Source organism: Triturus cristatus, chromosome 1_1, assembly GCF_964204655.1.
Source record: "Triturus cristatus chromosome 1_1, aTriCri1.1, whole genome shotgun sequence".
NCBI classification, from domain to species: domain Eukaryota; kingdom Metazoa; phylum Chordata; class Amphibia; order Caudata; family Salamandridae; genus Triturus; species Triturus cristatus.
In genome coordinates this window covers 148,389,001-148,409,682 of record NC_140579.1, presented here as the reverse complement: position 1 = coordinate 148,409,682, position 20,682 = coordinate 148,389,001, and the positions used below count along the sequence as shown (strand labels likewise).

The 20,682-nt window shown below is 48.4% G+C and overlaps 1 protein-coding gene across 2 annotated transcripts in view; it reads right to left on the bottom strand.

Moving 5' to 3' along the window:
• SIT1 (signaling threshold regulating transmembrane adaptor 1) overlaps positions 1-17,663 on the bottom strand; it is a 187,245-nt gene extending 169,582 nt beyond the window's left edge. Inside the window, exon 1 of one of the 2 annotated variants that reach the window (XM_085623795.1) lies at positions 17,593-17,663. The gene's annotated coding sequence lies outside the window, so the exon portion shown is untranslated. The remainder of the gene's footprint in view (positions 1-17,592) is intronic. The other variant, XM_085623801.1, reaches the window with a different exon arrangement.
• Between the last annotated feature and the right edge of the window lie 3,019 nt (positions 17,664-20,682).

Below are 20,682 nucleotides of genomic sequence, written 5' to 3'. Positions count from 1 at the left end.
CCTGCAGCACAGCCTCTGCCTTTCGCTTCGCCTGCCCACTCTATGTATTTTGGAGAGGCAGGAGAAATAGGCTGTTTATTAGAACATTGAAATGTTGAAAGCAGGGGCCGATACCAGCTTATATAGTCAGCTGCTGTTCCATTGTCTTATGGGCACAACCCTCACAACCAGGGCCAGACTGGAATCTCTAACCAGCCCCGGTAATTACGTCTGACTGGCCGGGGGAGGGGTAGGGGTTATCAGGAACACTGCTGCTGCGCTTTTGTTACAAGGGGACGATTTTGCAGCACTGCTGCAATACCAGCCCCCAGTAACAAAAAAGGCCCTCCACCCTTCCGGCCCATCGAGGAAACTACTGGTGCCTGCTACGGCCAGTCCGGCCCTGCTCCCAACCCTATCTCGTTGAATCCCTCCTGCCTAGAGAAACCACTTTTCATGCAGAAAAATACCAAGCTTCTGCTCTCGTTATTAACATTCTGCAAAGGCCCGGACATGATGCTTAAGCAGAACTTTATATGAAATTATTTGTATTCATTTTTAACTTGACCTTTCCTTTTTGTTCACTTTAACTATCACTCTGGAGTCACTAAGCCATCTGTAGATCTCATTTTAAGAGTTTTCTTGACTTGATCCTTTTCTCTTCACCCCGATCCACACTCCGCATAATCATGGCAATGACACTACCCGACACTGCATCACCCTCGAAATCCATTTATAAATCAGATGTCAACTCTTTTAAGATTACATACCCTTCAAACCTCTCATAAATAATCGAAGAAAGATTTGAAGCACAAACGTTTGAGCGATTTCCCTGAATCCCTATTTGCAGTCCAATGCCACTGCATGCAGAAAGAAGCCCTTAAAACAGACCTCATCCTTTTACTCACTCCACCAACCTTTGGTACATCTCCTTACAAAATAAGCTTCAAGCCTCCTCACCGTCAAACATCCCCTTTGGATGCAAAATGAAAATTACCTCCTCCCTTGGCCCGTTAACCTCGCAATATCCATCTTCGATAACAGGAAAATCCTGTTCCGGCAAACAATAAGATTCTGGCTATGGTTGACGATATCTTTGCCTTTCTCAAACCCCTCCCAACTAACTCACTTCCCAACCCATCGTGTCTTTCACCCTCTTACCCTTCTCCGCCTATCATGCAACACTTCACCTTGGACTTCTGCTCCAATCAACACACCTTCATCCCGCTACAACACCTCTAACGATTCTCCTCGCCCTTATAAACCCTCCTACTCACACAACTCCATTGTCCACTCGCCGAACAACTCAGCAGGACCTATACACATACCCCTACTTTCAGGACCGTCAATACGTGTCGGCACACCCTTCCACCCATTGTGCAAATACCTACCTCTTTCCTTTAACTCTCTTGCCACACCTCCCACATTTCACTCACTGACAACTCCCCATGCCATTAACTTGTCCCCTCCTACCATCACTTCCAGCAGAAACAATAACCTTCTGAAACCTCCTCACCTTGGACCATATGTAGGTAAATTACATTTACCGATTCTTAAATACCGAATTTTACCGATTCGGTATTTATGAATCGGTAAATGTAATGTAGGTAAACAATCGGTAATTATTACCGATTCGGTAAATATCGATATTTAAGAATCGGTATTCACCGAATCGGTAATAATGCATCCCTTCCCATTCATTCCTATGGGCCTGGAGGCCCATAGGAATGAATGGGAAGCCAGTTACCATTACCGATTCGGTAAATACCGAATCGGTAATAGGGGAGGCATTATCATGGGTGGCAGGGTGTCACATTGACACCCTGTTGCACCCCTGATTCGTGCATGTGTGCACATGTGGCGCACATACATGCCCTAAGGGCATGTATGTCTGCCACATGGCACTTTTCAAATGGCACAAAAATGCTTTTTGAAAGGTATTCGTCATTTACCATCAACTTGTAGTTGGTGGTAAATAACGAATCCAGACACCAATGATGCACTCACTTGAGTGCCCCCTAGATAGCATTTCTGGATTCGGTATTTACCGAATCGGTATTTTACCGATTTCTTAAATTCCAATTCGGTAAATACCGAATCCAGAAATCAGCCACCTACATCGCAAATGCCTAAATACCGGTCGGTAACGGGATATTTACCGAATTTCGGCCGTTACCAACCGGTATTTGGCTACCTACATGAGGCCCCTTATCTCTCCACTTATGCCGCTCCACCCCACCTACATACTCCCAACACCTCCCACGAAAGAACAACATAAGCCTCAGCCCTCCCCTGTGCACCACTGGCCCCTTGTCTCTGCCCTTCTGTTTTCAATGTCTTATCTCACAACGAAAACAGACATCTCTACCCAGGCCTTCCCTCATTTCAGATACTTGCTACCTCCCACAAATGCTACCCACCACATCTAGCGCAGTTCAAGAGCCCCTTTCAAAATTCAATCTCTATGGACCGTCATTCACCCAGACCCACATGGGTTCACTCCCCACTCAAGAGGGCAACACCAAGGCCTCCGACACTCACATCCACAGTCAAACAAAAATGGCCTTCCTATCCCCACTATTGTGACTTATCTGCTAACCTAATCCATATTACCACTCTTCCGATCAGCCAAAATGAGCACAAACTCGTCAGTCCCTCCCTCACTTGCATGCTGCACAGCAGCCGCTCTGCAGTCAAACACCACCTCAAAATCTAAGACACGAATCATCGACCACAACACTGACATCCTGATCCTCACCGAAACCGGGCTGAACCGTACTAAAAAGAGCCTTCTTCCTCTCCCGCTGCCCCCCCCCCCCTCCTCCATTCTGAGAAACAACTGGGTAGGCAAAAAAGGCGGGGGCTGGGCAGTCCTATACAGAAATTCTCTGAGCTGTTGGTTTCTCTCCAATACCCAATTTCAATCCTTTGATTATCACTGGAAATGATCTCCCAAGCTTCCTCTAACGTCAGGTTGAACGTATCGCTCTCCACCCCGGTAAGATCAACTTCTTCATCTTAGAGTGCATTGAGCTCTTCACCGCACCATTAATCAGCTCTGACAACATCATCTTTGTCGGTGACTTCAACCTCCATTGGCGTTCCAAAGGAAATAAAATGCTCGACAACGGTGCTTCTTTTCCTGCTTTTCTAAAAGACAATGACCGTCACAAGCACGGGCAAAAACCCGTACACTACAAAGGCGCCACTCTGAACTTGATCATCTCCAGAACTCCTCACCTATCGACTAATGACCTCATTATGGGTGATTGGTCGGATTACCTGCAGCTTCCCTTCGCAGTGCCTTTCTCAAACAAGAAGTCCCTTGGACAACAGAATAAAGTGATCAATTTTGTCCAGAGACACCAGTAACATCAATTCTGAAACCATAGCTAATCGAGCCCTCAAAAACCTTTCCACAACAGCTACTAAACTTGACATCAACAAAGCCTGAGCAATTTCAGCTCCTGCTTGGACTCATTGATCAAGGACTTTGCATCCATCAAGAGCAAGTTCTGTAGACCCAAACCCTCTCCCAAGCCCTATGTAAAGGAAATAAAAATATGAGAAAGCTGGATGTAGGAGAGTAGGATCGGCTTCACATGGGTACCCCCACTTTTTACTGGTGTTTCACTGTTTTTCGACCTTAGTCTGGCTGTGGCCCTGCTAATCAGGACCTCAGCCTAGCTGCTTTCTCTCTTATGCCACCCATGGGAAGCACTCCAAAATGACACCACAGGTCTGCTACTGCAGCCTGGTTAAGGTGGTACATGCACCCATTACTGTGGTATAGCCTACCTATATCACTACCATTTCACACACATATAAAACCTATAAGTCACTCCTATGGCAGGCCTTAACAGTCCTGAAGGCAGAGAGCTTGGTTTTTACGTGGGACGGTGCCCCTGCATGAGCAGAGCCCCTCTGCAGCGTTTGGAGTACCTCCTCTGATGCTGTTTGTGGTGCAGCCTGACCATATACTCTTAAGTGCATTATAACCTCGCGGTAAATGCTAACTTTGGACTGGCTGCACGGAAACATGTCATGTTTGGTGTCAAACACTTTGGAATACTACCCCCCTGCCAGTTCTGGCAGCGGGGGTAGCATTCCACCCTTCTAGAGGGAGAGACATGTTCACACTGGTCTACCCGGTAAAGACTTTCTAAAGCCCTGGCATCACAAAATGGATGCCACTGCCACAGACACGGGTCTAGCCTCCTGCTGCTGACTGAAACTCCAGCAGGGGAGGCCTGGATAATAGGTTTCCTGTCCCAGGGAGTTGTAACCACCTCCCCAGACAGGCAGATGTGTATTGGGGCTGGATGGGAGCACTCTCTAGTGCTTTGAAGTCCTTCACTGGGGGCACAATTGGTGTCCCTGTGCATAGTCCAGTTCAAACCGGTTGCAGGAGCTACCTGCCCCTGCTCTGGTGTGAAACTGGACAAAGGAAATGGGTGTAACCACCCCTCTTTCCAAACCCTCCCATAGGTGGGTCCCCAGAGTATGTAGTATAAGTATAGGAACCCAGTCCTTGAGACTTTAGATTACCCTGGACGAAACTCTGCAACATATATCCTGGACCTTCGACTTTCTATTTCCGCTACAAGACTGAAGAAATCTCCCTTGGGGTCAAGGAGTGACTCCCCTGCTTGGCAGGCACCAAAGAAGCAACTGTCCGGTCTGCAACTCTGAAGCTCCCGCCGGATGCCGAAGTCTTTGCATCACCAGAGGTGGATTTCCAGACTTCCTCGAGGCTACCCTGAGTCCACAGCAAAGTTGAGGCCCATGGCTATCGTGGGTGACATGAAACCATGACGCCTGGACACCGTGATCTTTTGCCGATCCATCATCTTCCTGGTCTTTCTCGAAGTTGTGCTTTGGGCTCCGAGTAGCCCCAGCCTCCTGCACTGAAGATATCTGGCCTCCCCTCCATGAGTGACCCGTGGGCCAGTTTCAAGTGCGAACGCTTGAGGCTCCTTCGCGATCGCTAGCCCGTTGGCTAGTGGATCCCCACGAAGGCAACTCCTCTTCTGATTGGGCTTTCCTGGTTGATCCAGATGTGCCCAGACTTACCCTCGCTGGGTGATTCCCCCAGACCTTGCTGGTTTGCACCAACGTCCTTCTTCTATTTCCACTTGACTTGCCGTTGCCAAGGCTTGTTGGGTGCATCCTGGTCACCGACACCGTAGTACTCAACAGACTTCGTGGGACAGCCTGAATCCAGCTCCTGGTCATCATTGACCCCTCCTGGACCTCGTGGCTGAAGAGTCAAGACACCAGTCAACTCACCTGAAGCACCCGACATCTATGGGCAAAGGACTATCGTGCCCCTGCTCACTGGTAAGTGACCCAGACTCTGTCCCCTCTGCTTTCAGGTTCCTTCCATCCTTGATCCAGGCTTGGATCTCTTTGGACACTTCTCCTCTTCACGGCAGCAGCACTTCTTTGCCAGCTTCCATTGAAAATAGCGACGCGACCCGATAACAAAAGACACCTATGCACCCGGCTTCCATGGGTGAGGTAACTTGAGTACCCCGGTGCTCCTGTGGGTGTTGGCCCTAGACACCTCTAAGTCCAAAAGGGTTTGCTTGTAGTCATCCTCTAAGTGTCCTTAAACTCTTAATTTCCAACTGTGACTTTCCCCATAGAAGTTAACAGCGATTCGCGGCTGTTTTCTCACACTGCACGCGTCCCACCGTGGGTCCCCTGTGTCACTACCTTGTGTGGTTTACTGTGGTCCAAGCACTTCTACAGGCTCTAGGCCTTGTGTCTAGTTCAGTCGTGGTTCTTATACCACTTTATTGGTATATGGTTTTGTACGCCCCTAGGGCCCAAACGTGTATTTGTGCTTTTACTGTTGAATACTGACTTGTAACTTAAGTACTTCGAACTCCAGCCTCATAAAGAGACTAGAGGGGTGTGTTTTATCTTAAATACATATATTTTAAATATATACCTGGTGCGGTTGTCCTTTCATTTGGTCATTCAAGAGATTATAGACTGGTAAAACATGCTGCTCTACATTCCTTCAAGACTTAGCCTGAAGGCTGCTCTCCATAGCTACCACTAGGATAGCTTTCATTAAAGGTTGTCTTTAACCTATCACCATAAGGGGTTTGTTTGGACTAGTACAAGGTGCCCACTTTAATTAGTGGACAGCAAATACCAGGCCAACTTCTCACATTGGTGTGCAGCGTGTGGGATTCCAGCTTGCTATTGTTTTACCAGATAATCTCAATTGAATTGATCAACTGAAAACCACTAAAGGTACCTTAGGTACATATAATATCAAGTTTAGTATACAGTAAGTTCTACTGAACTTGGAGTTGTGTGTCAAGGGCTTAGCACACCCTTTCTACAACTCAAGAGAGTTTAGTAGGCCACACTAGTGTAGGTAGTGCCATACACCACACCACACAGGTAATGTCTAATCAGCCAGGAACCAGTGGGTCCCTGCCAGAAGCCAGTGGGCTTCTCCCCTATAAATATGAGGATCTCACCTTTGCTCAGCTTAGGGCCCTATGTTCCATTAGGAAGCTGAAGACAGGCAAAAGCCCAACCACCCAGCATCTCTTGCAGATACTCAGGCTGGATGATCTCTCAGGGCCTACTGGGCCTGAAGGGGTAGGCAGAGTGGGTGGGGCAGCAGTTGAGAGTGGACCTAGGGGTGGAACTCCCCCTGGCCCAACCTCTGCTGTTGACCAGACTGAAGACAATGATCAGGATCTGGGAAACCCAGCTCCCCTGGATGAGGATGATGAGGATGAGCACAATGCTCCCCTCTTTGTCCCTCCAGGAAGAGTTGAAAGCAGGGTTAGAAGGGATAGATCTCTCTCAAGGGAGTCTGTCCAGTCTACCTCATCTGTAGGGACCTCTGTTTCTTCTCACAGAGGGAGGGGAACCTCCCAGGAGAGGAGAGAGAGACTGCTGAAGTATGAGCAAGTTCAGCTTCACCTCAGAAAGCAGCAGATGGCCCTAGATAAGGAAGCCCTAGAGCTCTACAGAGCTAGAAAAAAGGAGGGACTGGAGTCCCTTGGTGGCAGCAACTCCCCTAGAGATAGGGAGAGGTATTATGACCATGGAAACCTAAGTAAGATTGTCCCTCCCTACCAGAGTGGGGATGACATCCACAAATGGATAACTGCCTTGGAGAGGGCCTGTAAAGTACAGAGGGTCCCCCAAGGGCAGTGGGCAGCAATCTTATGTCTCTCCTTTGCAGACAAAGGTAGAGATAAGCTCCTCACTGTAAGAGAAGAGGATGCTGATGATTACCAGGTCTTGAAAAGTGCACTGATAGATGGGTTTGGCCTAACCACTGAACAATACAGGTTAAAGTTCAGGGATACCCAAAAGGCACAAAACCAAGACTGGGTGGACTTTGTTGACTGTGCTGCTAAGGCTCTGGAAGGTTGGTTATTCGGGAATGTAAAGTGTGTGACTTCAAAGGATTGTACAATCTGATAATGAGGGAGCAGATTCTTAATAACTGTCAAAATCAGCTGTTGCACCAGTACCTGGTAGACTCTGATGTGACCTCTCCCCAAGAATTGGGAAAGAAGGAAGACAAATGGGTCAGAACCAGGGTGCGGCAGAAGGTACAGAACCAAGGTGGTGACCCTAAGAAGCAAGATTCTAAGAACTCTAACAAGGGTGGGGACAAGGGTAAAGACCAGAAGTCTTCACAAGGGCCCCAAAAATCTTCTTCCGGTGGGGATTCACAGTCCAACAAAGGGAAAGGCCAAAAGAAACCATGGGGCAAAGTCTGTAAGCAAAAGACACACTGTACCAGTGATTGCACCAAGTCCAAAGAGAATACTCCAGCTCCCACCAATGCCCCTAAGGTACCTGCTCCCCCTAGTGCAGTTACAATTGGTGGTGGGAATACACAAGCCAAGGGTTTAGTAGGGTTGACCCTGGGTACTGAGTTGGGCTCTGGCCTAGTCAGAGAAACCACTCAGGCTGTTCTTTTCTGTGATGGGGGCATGGATATGGCCCCCTCTGTGAGTCCCAGTAACTTGGGCAAGTACAGGCAACAGCCTTTAATCAACGGAGTACAGGCTTTGGCATTCAGGGACACAGGAGCAAGTGTCACTATGGTGACAAAAGATCTTGTGGATCCTGGGCAGATTATACTTGGTGAAATGTACCAAGTGACCAATGCTAGCAATGTTAGAACAGACCATTCTCTGGCAGTTGTGAACTTCTCATGGGGAGGGGTAACTGGCCTTAAGAAGGTTGTGGTGAGTGCAGACCTACCAGTCAAATGCTTGCTTGGCAATGATCTAGAGACTTTAGCTTTGGCAGAAGTAGAGCTCAGGACTCATGTAGAAATGCTGGGCATCCCTGCAGATGTGTTTGCTGTGACCAGGTCACAGGCAAAAATGTCTCAAACTGAACAGGCCTTGGATTCTGGAATAATGGACCAAGTGCCATCCAAGAGGAGGAGCAGAAGGGTTAAGGCAGAGCCTTTCCTGCTGACTCAGAAGGAGGATCAGTCTCTTGAGGGAGATGATTACAGTCCTGAAGAAGGAACTGTCCCAGAGGAGCTTGAGCCTGATCAGGTTGAGTTCTTGGGGACAGGGGGTCCTTCCAGGGCAGATCTAAGCCAGGAGCAGCAGAGCTGCCCCTCTCTTGAACCCCTCAGACAGCAAGCTGCTGCTAAGGCTGTTGGGAGTGCTAGTGGTACCCATGAGGTGTAGTGGGATGATGGACTCCTGTACTCAGAGTGTAGAGACCCCAAGTCTGGTGCCACCAGGAGGTTGGTTATACCTCTGAAGTTCAGGGGCTCCCTGTTGACCCTAGCCCATGATATCCCTTTACCAGGTCACCTGAGCCAGGACAAGACTTGGAACAGACTTGTCCCTCACTTTCACTGGCCCCGCATGTCTGAAGACACAAAGGATTTTTGCCGCTCCTGTGTAACCTGCCAAGTCAGTGGCAAAGCAGGTGGCATTACAAAGGCCCCCCTGATACCACTACCTGTGGTGGCGGTGCCCTTTGAAAGGGTAGGGATTGACATTGTTGGTCCCATGGATCCCCAAACAGCATCTGGGCACAGATTTATCCTGGTGGTAGTGGATCATGCCACCAGGTACCCAGAAGCTATTCCCCTTAGGACCACTACAGCACCTGTGGGGGCAAGAGCCCTGTTGGAATTTTCTCAAGAGTGGGTTTTCCTAAGGAGGTGGTATCCGACAGAGGTACCAACTTCATGTCTGGTTACTTAAGAGCAATGTGGAAGGAGTGTGGAGTGACTTATAAATTCACCACACCCTATCACCCACAATGCAATGGTTTGGTTGAAAGGTTCAACAAAACCTCAAAGGGCATGATTAAAGGGCTCCCAGAAAACCTTAGGCAAAGATGGGGCATTCTCTTGCCCTGTCTTTTGTTTGCATACAGGGAGGTGCCACAAAAAGGGGTTGGCTACAGCCCCTTTGAACTTTTGTATGGTCACCCTGTCAGGGGTCCATTGTGTTTGGTGAAGGAAGGATGGGAGATACCTCTCCAGCCCCCAAAGCAAGACATAGTGGACTATGTACTTGGTCTCCGCTCCAGAATGGCTGAGTACATGAAAAAGGCAACTAAAAACCTTGTGGCTAGCCAGGAACTGCAAAAAGCCTGGCATGACCAAAAGGCTGTACTGACTGTTTACCAGCCAGGACAGAAAGTGTGGGTGTTGGAGCCTGTGGCCCCAGCAGCTCTCCAAGACCAATGGAGTGGAGCCCACACTATTGTTGAACAGAAGGGAGAGGTTACTTACTTAGTAGACCTAGGAACTCCCAGGAGTCCCCACAGGGTTCTCCATGTCAACAGGCTAAAGCCATATGTAGACAGGGCTGACATGGGCTTGCTCATGGTTACTGATGAGGGACAGGAGGAAGAGAGTGACCCACTCCCTGACCTCCTCTCACAGAACCCTGATGACGGGTCAGTTGATGGTGTGTTCTCGGCAGGCAGCCTCACTGCCCAGAAGCAAACTGATTGCAGACAGGTGCTCAATCCGTTCAAAAACATGTTTTCTTTAACTCCAAGTCAGACTACCTGGTGCACTCATGAAGTGGACACTGGGGACAGTCTGCCTATTAAAAATAAGATTTATAGGCAACCTGACCATGTCAGGGACTGTATCAGGACAGAAGTCTAGAAAATGTTTGGGAGTTATTGAACCCTCAGATAGCCCTTGGGCTAGTCCAGTGGTCCTTGTGCCAAAACCTCACACCAGTGGTGGGAAAAGAGAGATGAGGTTTTGTGTGGACTACAGGGGTCTCAAATGCAGTCACTAGGACTGATGCCCATGCAATTCCAAGGGCAGATGAGCTTTTAGATACTTTGGCATCAGCCAAGTACCTTAGCACATTTGACTTGACAGCTGGCTACTGGCAGATCAGACTAGCTGATGATGCAAAGCCAAAAACAGCATTTTCAACCCCAAGTGGGCACTACCAGTTTGTGGTGATGCCCTTTGGTTTGAAGAATGCACCTGCCACTTTCCAAAGGTTGGTGAATACAGTTCTCACAGGTCTGGAAGCCTACAGTGCAGCTTATCTAGATGATATTGCTGTCTTTAGCTCTACCTGGGAGGATCACCTGGTCCACCTAAGGAATGTTTTGGAGGCCCTGCAAAAGGCAGGCCTCACTATCAAGGCCACCAAGTGCCAGATAGGGCAGACTCAGGTTGTGTACCTGGACCACCTTGTAGTTGGAGGCCAGGTTCAACCACTGCAGAGCAAAATCCAGACCATCATGGACTGGGTTGCTCCAACCACCCAGACTCAGGTGAGAGCCTTCTTAGGCCTGGCTGGGTACTATAGGAGATTTGTCGAGGGGTGTGGATCAATAGTGACACCCCTGAATGACTTAACTTCTAAGAAAATGCCCAAAAAGGTTCAGTGGACAGCTAGCTGTCAAAAGGCATTTGATGACCTGAAGCAGTCCTGATTACTCCAAGAAGTTCATTGTCCAAACAGATGCATCTGAATTGGGGGTAGGGGCTGTACTGTCACAATTGAATGATGAAGAATCAGGATCAGCCAGTAGCTTTCATAAGCAGAAGGCTGACCCCTAGAGAGAAACGTTGGTCAGCCATTGAGAGGGAGGCCTTTGCTGTGGTTTGGGCTCTGAAGACGTTGAGGCCATACTTGTTTGGTACTCACTTTCTTGTTCAGACAGACCATAAGCCCCTTTTATGACTAAAACAAATAAAGGGTGAAAACCCCAAACTGCTTAGGTGGTCCATTTCACTACAGGAGATGGACTTTACAGTGGAACATAGACCTGGGAGTAACCATGCCAATGCAGATGGACTCTCTAGGTATTTCCACTTAGAACATGAAGACTCAACTGGTCAAGGTTAGATTAATGTCCCTGCATTTGGGGTGGGGGGTTGTGTAGGAGAGTAGAATCTGCTTCACGTGGGTTCCCCCACTTTTTGCTGGTGTTTCACTGTTTTTCTACCCTAGTCTTGCTGTGGCCCTGCTAATCAGGACCCCAGCCTAGCTGCTTCCTCTCTTATGCCACCCCTGGGAAGCACTCCAAAATGACACCACAGGTCTGCTACTGCAGCCTGGGTAAGGGTGCGCTTGCACCCCTTACTGTGGTATAGCCTACCTACATCACTACCATTGCACACACATATAAAACCTACAAGTCACTCCTATGGCAGGCCTTAATGATCCTGAAGGCAGAGTGCTTGGTTTTTATGTGAGAGGGAGCCCCTGCGTGAGCAGAGCCCCTCTGCAGCATTCGGAGTACCTCCTCTGATGCTGTTTGTGGTGCAGCCTAACCATATACTCTTAAGTGCATTATAACCTTGCGGTAAATGCTAACTTTGGACTGGCTGCACGGAAACATGTTGTGTTTGGTGTCAAACACTTTGGAATACTACCCCCGCCAGTTCTGGCAGCGGGGGTAGCATTCCACCCTTCTAGAGGGAGAGACATGTTCACACTGGTCTACCCGGTAAAGACTTTCCAAAGCCCTGGCATCACAAAATGGATGCCACAGACACGGGTGTGGCCTCCTGCTGCTGGCCAAAACTCCGGCAGGGGAGGCCTGGACAATAGGTTTCCTGTCTCAGGGAGGTGTAACCACCTCGGGAGGTGTAACCACCTCCCCAGACAGGCAGATGTGTATTGGGGCTGGGCGGGAGCACTCTCTAGTGCTCTGAAGTCCTGCACTGGGGGCACACTTGCTGTCCCTGTGCATAGTCCAGTTCAAACCAGTTACAGGGGCTACCTGCCCCTGCTCTTGCGTGAAACTGGACAAAGGAAATAGGTGTAATCACCCCTCTTTCCAAACCCTCCCATAGGTGGGTCCCCAGAGTATGTCCAACCCCCTATCTTAGTACAAGTATAGGAACCCAGTCCTTGAGACTTTAGATTACCCTGGACAAAACTCTGCAACATATATCTTGGACCTTCGACTTTCTATTTCCGCTAAAAGACTGAAGAAATCTCCCTTGGGGTCAAGGAGTGACTCCCCTGCTTGGCAGGCACCAAAGAAGCAACTGCCCGGTCTGAAACTCTGAAGCTCCTGCCGGACGCCAAAGACTTTGCATCACCAGAGGTGGATTTCCAGACTTTGCCGAGGCTACCCTGAGTCCACAGCAAAGCTGAGGCCCGTGGCTATCGTGGGTGATGTGGAACCACGGCCCCTGGACACCGTGATCTTTTGCCGATCCATCATCTTCCTGGTCTTCCTCGAAGTTGTGTTTTGGCCTCCAAGTAGCCCCAGCCTAGAGCACCTCCTGCACTGAAGATCTCTGGCCTCCACGCCACAAGTGATCCGTGGGCCAGTTTCAAGTGCGACCGCTCAATGCTCCTTCACGATCGCTAGCCCATTGGCTAGTGGGTCCCCACAAAGGCAACTCCTCTTCTGATTGGGCTATCCTGGTTGCTCCAGGTGTGCCCCAACTTACCCTTGCTGGGTGAGTCCCTCAGACCTTGCTGATTTGCACCGACATCCTTCTTCTATTTCCACGTGACTTGCCATTGCCAAGGCTTGTTGGGTCCATCCTGGTCGCCGACAGCGCAGCACTCGACTGACTTTGTGGGACAGCTCGAATCCAGCTCCTGGTTGTCGTCGACGCCTCCTGGATCTCGTGGCTGAAGAGTCAAGACATCCATCAACTCACCTGAAGCACCCGACATCAGTGGGCATTGGACTATCGTGCCCCTGGTCACTGGTAAGTGACCCAGACTCTGTCCCCTCTGCTTTCAGGTTCCTTCCATCCTCAATCCAGGCTTGGATCTCTTCAGACACTTCTCCTCTTCACGGCAGCAGCACTTCTTTGCCAGCTTCCATTGAAAACAGCGACGCGACCTGACACCAAAAGTCACCTATGCACACGGCTTCCCTGGGTGAGGTAACTCGAGTACCCCGGTGCTCCCATGGGTGTTGGCCCTAGACACCTCTAAGTCCAAAAGGGTTTGCTTGTAGTCATCCTCTAGGTGTCCTTAAACTCTTAATTTCCAATTGCGACTTTTCCCATAGAAGTTAACGCCGATTCGAGGCTGTGTTCACACACTGCACGCGTCCCCCATGGTTTCCCTGTGTCACTACCTTGGGTAGTTCCTTGTGGTCCAAGCACTTCTACAGGCTCTAGGCCTTGTGTCTAGTTCAGTCGTGGTTCTTATACCACTTTTTTGGTATATGGTTTGGTACGCCCCTTGGGCCCAAACGTGTATTTGTGCTTTTACTGTTGAATACTGACTTGTAACTTAAGTACTTCGAACTCCAGTCTCATAAAGAGACTAGAGGGGTGTGTTTTATTTTAAATACATATATTTTAAATATATACCTGGTGTGGTTGTCCTTTCATTTGGTCATTCAAGAGGTTATAATCTGGTAAACCAAGCTGCCTTACATTCCTTCGAGACTTAGCCTGAAGGCTGCTCTCCATAGCTACCACTAGGATAGCTTTCAATAAAGGTTGTCTTTTACCTATCACCATAAGGGGTATGTTTGGACTGATACGGGGTGGCCACTTTAATTAGTGGACAGCATATACCAGGCCAGCTTCTCACACTGGAGAACTTCTCACGACAGAGCACCCTCATTATTAAGTCTAACAAAGCTTTGTGCTGCGAGACTCAAGAACAAAGCCACATCTTTAAAGCCAAGGCTTGACATATCAGATCCCTCCTGGATGCAGCCAAGAACAGACCAGAACAAATATCTGAGATAATTAATCAGGCCACCAACCCTCCCTCTATTCCCCCATTTAAGGCATCTGAAATCCTATACAATAACGTTGCGGACTTCTTAAACAAAAAAGACAAAGAAATTAACATCTCCCTTCCAGTCAATCTCAACATAGCCAAATAATATCTGCCTTTCAAGGCCCTGCATCCATGATCCTCTTCATCTCCAATCTCAGAGGCAGATCTTCTATGAACTCTATTCAAGGTGAAATCTCTAACCATCTTTGTGACGCCATTCCGAGCTCCACCAGCAAATCTCTATCTAAACTGCTTCTCCTCACTTGGACAACCCTGGTTAACTTATCACAGACTGGTTCCCAGACCGTCTAAAATGGGGTTAAATTCCTCTGCTCCTATAAAACAATCTCTGGGCACTGATGACCTTAACAACTTCTGCCCAGTGTCCACCCTGCCTCTCTGTTCTGTTGCTTCTAAATGGTCATCCCACATCCAGGTCAGCACCCCCCTTGACTCCCTTCCATCCGGATTCCACCAGGGTCACGGCACTGAGTCTGCCATTCTAAGCACTGTCTGACAACGCCCTCCACATCCTCGACACTGGTAACTCTTGTCTACTTGTTCTCCTCGACCGCTCCGCTGCGTTTGACATAATCAACCATCAGGCTTTGTAGACACCCTGAAGCACCGAATGGCTATCGATGGTGTCATCCATAAGTGGTTCACCGCATAGCTACCAAACTGCTCCCAAAAAGTCGAAATTGGTAATGCCGTCTCACAACCAGTCAATATAAAACATGGGGACCGCCAAGGTTTGATTCTCTCACTAACCGTTTTCAACCTCCACCTCAAGCCCCCCTACACTATCCTCAGGAACTCACGAGCCCTCATCCACCCATACATCAATGACACCCAAATCTACCGGACGATCTTATGCCCGGAAGACTTCACCCGCCTATCCAATTTCCTGGAAATAGTTCAAGCCTGGATGGTAAAGAAACACCTCAAACGTAACCAAGTGAAAATGAAGGGGCATATTAACAAGGAACAAGGGAAAATTAACGCTAAGGGCGCTTAGCGTTAATTTTTTTAACGCCCGCAATCGCTGGATAATATCGCCTGGTTATCGCGTTATTAACAATGCTAACCGCCTAGGCAATAAAAAATCCAGCGATAGCAGCATTTTGGGAGGTTATCGCTGGTAATGCAGCGATAAAACTACAAGGATAGGGATATCCTTGTTGAGAACCCATGGTGGATTTAGCCATGTAATCCACCTCCCATTGGATTACATGGCTAAGTCTGAAAATTAGCAGACGTAAAATGCAGCGTTAACCGTGGTTAGCGCTGCTTTTTTGGTCTCTAACAGGGTTAGCGCGAAGCTTGATAATAGAAGAACTGTTGCTTAGCGACATTTCTCCTATTATTTTGCTCTGGAACGCCCACTTTATTAGAGATGCAAAGGGAAGCATAGTGAAAAAGGGTGCTAACATGCGATTTTGCATTTTAGCACCCTGTTGTTGATAGGGTGATATTTTTATCTCCTCTTCTTTGGCGTTTAAAGTCAAAAATGCGGAGATAAAGCCCTTGTTAATATGCCCTATAATTTTTTCTCACCTCTCCAAAGAACACAAACTCTTCGATCCAAGACTGAATGGATCTCCTCCCGGACAGTGCGGCTGCCCCTCCATCATTCAGAAGGCCAAATCTCTTGCATTCACCCTCAACAGATATCTTAACGTCCAGAGCCATAGCTCCTCTACGGCTAAGAGTGCCCGGTTCCAGCTGAGACTGCTTTGGGGAGTCAGGAACCTCATCCCTGCACAAGATCTTAAATCTCTTGTCCAGGTGCCCGTGCTCTTCAGACTCGACTAAGCAATTGCACTCCGTTCCGGCATTCCCAAAGTCCACCTAGGTCCACTTAGAGCAGTCCTTCATGTGGCAGCCTGTTTCGTGAGAGGACACAAGACATTCAATTAAATCTCCCTGATTCGATGATCCCTTCAGTGGCTTCCCATAGAGGCGCGAGCTCAATTTAAAACCACCTGCATCACTCATGAAGCTATTCACGCCCCCTTACCCTCGGACCTCCCAGAGAGACTGAAAATCTCAGGCGCCAACCTAAATTCAAGAAATACTCAATCACTTCTCCTCGAACTCCCTACCTTTAAGCATGAACCAATCCTTCTCAGGAAATGCCACAAGAATCTGGAACTCCCTCCCACCGACGATGTCATGTCACCTTAGAAAAAGACCCGAAAGGTCTTCTATTTGAACGACACCTGGCCTAACCCGCTCCGACCTCCTCATGCTCCCGCCAAACTCATAGCAACCTCAACCTACACAAACTGTTCATGATCGTTACGGGGTGCTGTACATGTTTTTAACATGAATATGTCCCCTCTGCTTTCAGGTTCCTTCCATCCTCAATCCAGGCTTGGATCTCTTTGGACACTTCTCCTCTTCACGGCAGCAGCACTTCTTTGCCAGCTTCCATTGAAAACAGCGACGCGACCGCTTCGGCATCCACTCCACCTTACGGTACAAGTAAATGTGCTGCTTCTTTGTGAGGCGCTCTGATGCCTTCTGTACATGTCTGTCTGCGATTTGTTGCTGATATGCTCTGGTTTTATTGAGCGCCAGGATACCTGGCTCTCCACCCACTAAGGTACACCACCTCTGACCTCCGAACCCTGGACCCCGGATGCACCAACAACCCTGATGAACGTCCACTCGGCAGCAAACAGCTCCAGCGCCTCGAGACCCTCGCGGGTGATGTGCGGCGCTTTACAAATGTTCGATTGGTTGATTGAGATGCACTCTGATGCCTCCGGGCCATGTCCACACTAAATAAATCACAAGAATAAATAGAAAGGGCACATATGACCTTTATTGCACCGCTTCAGAGTTCTGTACGCTCACTGGCCCCAGCAGTCATCGACTTGGATGGGGAGCGCACAAAATCCCATCTACTGCCCAAGTCCAAAGTGCGTTGCCCATTCTGCACACACGCGTCTGAGCGGAAAGCCCGAATCACAGTCCCACATCCAGGCACAGCGTGACAAGAAGACAGGCAGCACCTGAGATACTAAAAACTGTTGTTGTGCATGCTGTATGGATGCACAGTGCTGGAGAAGCACGACCCACCATGAATCCAGGCCCCCAATCTCGTCATGAACTTCCCCGTTTGTCCTCCTCTATTGCTGCTGGGGTTGTAGCTTCCATTGATGCAGCAGGTGCAGTGGCACCGGGGCCCAGATGTCAAAGGGGCCCACTGTATGAATGAATGGATGACTAGGCTTACACAGCGCATGGCTATTCGGAGGGTACCCTTGCCCTAAGGCTAAATACAGAATTTTAACGCTACAGGCTAAACAAACAGTGGTGGCTGCCTCTGTATAGGGGTGGGGAGGCGTGAAAAAATATGTATAAATATATCAAATAAATAAACCTTCTTCGCCGTCACCACCGCCGCCGCACATTTCTCCTCCGTCCTCGCTCTCTGCCACCGGAAGCACCCAGGCTCACAGACTCTCCCAGCCAATCAGGACGTTGCAAGAGCAGCGCTGTGATTGGTCTGAGCAGCCTGTTTGGCTACTCAGGCAGTACCTGGGAGGCTGGGCACGTTCTCTACCCAGCTGTACAACACACCCCAGTGCACAACATGTCAAGTGCACATGACTTTTTGGTCTGCCCCAGAGGGCGGGCAGGGCCCGCAAAGCTGTCATGCGCACTTAGGGAAGGAGTGCAAACCATTCCTGCTACCTCTGACGGCGGCGAGCCCAGCCCTGCCCCACCCGACCTGGCTGGAGTCCTGTAAAGAAAAATAAAATGATAATAACTTATTATTATAATTTTTTCTTTTGCACTGCTCAACGAGCAGGGGCGACCCTACTCCGCCTTAATTGCTAGACATTGGCACTTAATTGTCACCACTACACTTATGACAGTCTGCCACATGGTGGCGCTGCTCACCTCATTTATTTGTTTATGAATACAACATACATTAAAAAATACTAATACCTGCCTCCCCGGCCATTCCTTTAGCTTTGGGACCTGGAATAACCCGAACTGTCGAAATTGCTGGTGAGAGAGAGGGTTAGTAGTTGTTTAGGCAGCGGTGATGGGAGATAGGTGAGGCAAGCTGCAGTGGCCTCCTTGTCAGGGCCCCGGCACTTATTATTGTACAAATTAAGCACTGTTGACCACAGCATAATGTGCCACTGGTATGTCAATGAGCCCGCAGCACTGGGTACTAAGTTTATTTAATCGTTTTTCAATATAACGAAACTCCACGGAGTATTTAGCAACACACGAGGGTAATTCGCAGTACCGCTAGTGAGAATATATATTTTTTAGTGACATGCCTTGGAACTGGTGAGTTTTAGAAGCTGAAAATAAGGTCATAATGCTTAATTTTTTTGGCTACAAAACGAGTCTCAAGTAAATGTGGTTTAGCGCGCATGTGGCATTGATCATCAGATGGTGCTGGACTTTTAAAACCTCACTAGTCCAATGGTAAAGGGTGGCGAAAAGGACACAGGCGTTCCCTTAATAACTCATTAATGACCATGAAAGATCACGCCGCGGCTCCTGTGCGTCCCTGCTGCAGAGTCAGAGAATGACCACCAGATGGCGCTCCTCACTTAATGATGGGGTAATACATAACGCACCAGTAGGTCTTTATCATTACTTAGCGTTGTGTGCTGCGCCTTGCGGTGCCGTGGTCCAGCCCTGTGAGGCTCAGCAGAGTAGGGTACAGGATTGCCCCTCCTTTCAGATGTTCTCCTGTATCTTACAGGACGCTCCTGCTGAACGCTAAAGGCCTGCGTTTGTTTGTTCACCAGGGCCCTCATGCAGGCCAGCAGGCGAATCCATAAGGCATGCAAACAGACAGGGGTGTCCCAGCACTGACGAGGAGCCCCCTGCACAGAGGTGCGAGGGGCCAGCATCTGTTAGCATCAGGAGGAAAGACTTCCAGGTCAGGCGATGACCACACGTTTAGTGCATTGACCTTTTGAGGTTCTAAAAAAGGAGAAATGGAAAACTGAGGATGGGACAGCCCTGAAAGAGCAGTAAAGATGTAAGTTAGAATAGGGTTCGTGTAAGGGGCACAGGCGAGGCACAGAACTGTATATATTCGAGGGTCAGAAATCAAAGTCCTTTTTTTGTTTCGTGCAGGGAATATTCAATATAATGGTGGTGAAAAGCAGAGCGTGATTGCTGGTTCTTTTATTTTACTGTACATTATTCAGGGATGAGGTGAGAGAAGGGTCTGTCATGCAGTAGGATTGGTTCTTGCGTAAGACATTGACAAGTTGGCCGGACCTGATTGTGGACAGAGCAGACTTTATTCTTGTTGAGGGTTCCCTTTTGCAGAAGACGGTGCGTCAGGGAATCGATGATAGTCAGGTGTGGAACAGCCAATCTTTAACCCTTCTTTTACATTCCAGATTGTAGTCAGTGGCTCTTATAGTCCCTGGCAGGGAATCCCATAATTTGGCAGCTGACTGCTGTAGAGACAGCAGAGCTGCCGACTGCTTCCGGTTTGTACGGTAGAAGGATAGATCAATGTGCTGCACTGTGCATTCGGTGAACAACCTTTACAACGCAACTATTACAACGCACTACACTTACAACGAAATTTTTACAATGCAACATCCACTACAACGCATTCCATTACATCGCATGACACTACAACGCATGTTTAAAAACTACCTTTACAACGCATTCCATTACATCGCATACTACCTTTACAACGCATACCATTACAACGCAATCCAACACTTACCCTACTGTTGCACCCCCTGGAGTTAGAATAGTAATTTTTACCCCTATACTATCCAATACTTACCTTAAATGCAATTTAATATTATGCGTTGTAATGGTATGCGTTGTAAAGGTAGTATGCGATGTAATGGAATGCGTTGTAAAGGTAGTTTTTAAAAATGTGTTGTAGTGCCATGCTATGTAATGGAATGCGTTGTAGTGGATGTTGCGTTGTAAAAAATGCGTTGTAAGTGCATGCGTTGTAAAAGTGTGCGTTGTAACGACATACATCCGTGCATTCGAGTGATACATAAAGATTGAATGAATGAATACCTAGGTGTGCCTGTTGACCAGGGGAGAGCCTTCAGGACAGCGGAAGTGTGTGAATGACGTGTCTTTAGATGAAAGTTATCTTGCGGCTGAGCTCTGAGTCCCTGGAGTCCTCTCGTGGTCGAAAGAGGAACCTGGTGATACAGACAACGCACAACATCTGGAGAAAATGGGCGATCTCGCTGCTTGTACCCTTTGTGGAAATCCAAGATGAGGAACATGCAGTGGAGTGTCTTCGAAGTGTAGAAAGGTGACTTTGTTAATTTCCCCACTTGGACAGTTTAAAGCCAATAACAATTCCAAGGTTTCGCACTTCTTAGATATGTTTGGCATTGTACCTAGATTGTCTGGCCCATGCACTAATGGATTATAACTTTGCCAGGCTCCATGATAAGCATTTAAGTTTTTGTTTCATGTAGCTTAAGATGGTTCCATTGCCATC